Below are 2,517 nucleotides of genomic sequence, written 5' to 3'. Positions count from 1 at the left end.
AAAGTCACAAGTTTTTACTGAACTTTAATTCTGTCTTTCCCCTTTTCACATTTGTAATGAGAAACCTGCCTCCCATAATCCTCAATATATTTACTTAATTGTTCAGTCCCATTTTAAGTAGCCAGTCCCTTGACCAGAAGGTCATGTTCACCACCCCTGTCGTTCTGATATGGTGTCCACAAGACCTAACTCTCCATCTTCTCACCATGGCTGTGTTCTCAGTGTTTTAATGGACATTTCTTAGATGACAAATTAGTTACACCTTTGGCTTATTGGGCATTTATGCTACTCCTTTTGTAAAATCCTTATTCCTTTATTTTTCCCCTTTCTAATTGGGTTATTGTCTTGTTCATATTGACTTTGGCTGCTAATACTTCTCATTTATTTATTTATTTATAGATTTTATTTATTTATAGGTTTTACTTATAGATTTTACTTATTTGACAGACCGATCACAAGTAGGCAGAGAGGCAGGCAGAGAGAGGGGAAGCAGGCTCCCTGCTGAGCAGAGAGCCCCATGCAGGGCTCAATCCCAGGACCCTGAGGTCATGCCTTGAGCGGAAGGCAGAGGCTTAACCCACTGAGCCCCCCAGGTGCCCCTGGATGCTAATACTTATTAATTTGCATTGCAGTTATCTTCTAGATTCATTGGTGATCTTAAATCTGTAAGTTGGTGTCACTCATAAATCTGGAATATTCTCACCATGCTCTCTTCCAGTATTTTCTCTGCTCCTCCTTTGGGAAATTTTAGATAAAAATTAGATATTTTCATTCTAGACCCTTCTTGTCTTAAACTGCCTTCTGTATTTTTAACTTTGTGTGTTCTTTCTGGGTAATCTCTATCAGCTACTTTTGGTCATTGGTTTTTTTGTTTTTTTCAAATTTGAAACCAAGCCATTCAGGTTTGTCTCCTATTTGAGAAGTATTTGACTACTGCATTACTACAAAGATAGTCTAGTGTGTTTTCCTGAAAGCTTTATTATACTGCCTTTTACATTTAGATTTGAAATGAAGTTTTTAGAGGTAGGGGTCAAGATGTGTATTTTGCACATGTATAGCTAGTTGACTAGTAAAGCTTGATGAAAACCCCATCCTTTATGTTATGCCCCAATAACGGGTCCGTGATTAAAGGAGCGAGACTGATACAAAGCGAAGGTCAAGCAAAGCTTTATTTCACGCCAAGCATCAAGAATCTAAGCGAACGTTCGGGGATGCACCTCTTACAAGAGAGGGCGACCCTTCTCTGTTTCACAGACTAGCTTTTAAGGGCAAAGGCCATGCGGCGGGGCCTGGCCATGCACAGATGACCAATGAGATTGCAAAACACAGAGGAAACTCCACAGTGATGCTAGGTGACCAGTTGAATTACAATTTACCCTAGTAGACATTTGAACCAGCCTATTACACCTTGATTAGGATTGGCCCAAAAAGGCTCCCAAAGGGCGGGGCCCATACTCCTTGGTAACCAGGGAGACAGTATGCAACCCCCCACTGATTGATGTCTCCACCTGGCCTGACCCACCCTTGTATCTGGGCTTTGTTACCTGGAGCTGGTTTCTGGGACTTGTTTTTAAGTGAATCCCCTAGGGGAAGGGGAGCAGGGACAGTTTTAGGGTTAAACAACAAGGTTTTTGTTTAACCTCAATGAAAGCCTCTTGCTAAAATATAAAAATATAAAATAGGTCCTTACACTTTATTTATTACATGATGGTAAAACACAGTCAACAGACTGTATATGAGTAGATCTGTTACTGGACTCCATTCTCTTCCATCGTTCGGTTCCTCCTCTTGCCAATACCAGAATGAATGAACTACTCTAGCTTCATAATAGATCTTTGTAACTGGTGTACAACGTCTGTGGTTTTGTTTTTGAGGGTTACTTTGGATCCATTGTTATTTCTAGGATTTCTACTTTCTATTTAAAACCTTCTTAATATTTATATCTTTGAAATTCTCCTTTTTTTTTTTTGCTTCGTCACACCTGTCTCTCACTATTTCCATTTCTCTACCTGCATCCAACTCTTTTCTTGTCTCCATCTCCATCTCTGTCTCCATCTGTCTCTCCTTTTCCTCATATACTCTTATCCCTCTTTTCCATTAAATAATGCTTTAATGAATCTTACATATTCCAGTGATGGGTTTTGGTGATAATTTTTAATATATATCAATGAATGGAATTTCTGAGAAGGAATACATATATTTGAGAAGCGTTAGATTGCTTTCCAGAATGGCTGCGCCAGTGTATACTTTTTTTTTTTTAAGATTTTATTTATTTATTTGACAGATAGAGATCACAAGCAGGCAGAGGCAGAGGAAGGGAAGCAGGCTCCCCGCTGAGCAGAGAGCCCGACTCGGGGCTCAATTCCAGGACCCTGGAATCATGACCTGAGCTGAAGGCAGAGGCTTTAACCCACTGAGCCACCCAGGAGCCCCACCAGTGTATACTTTTATATGATTATTTGTATACAATTTTTCCTGTACCTTCACATTCTCATCAATACTTGATATCATCCAAGT

Source organism: Martes martes, assembly GCF_963455335.1.
Source record: "Martes martes genome assembly, chromosome: 9".
NCBI lineage: Eukaryota > Metazoa > Chordata > Mammalia > Carnivora > Mustelidae > Martes > Martes martes.
The sequence above is the reverse complement of the archived record's forward strand: the minus strand, read 5'-3'. Positions refer to the sequence as shown.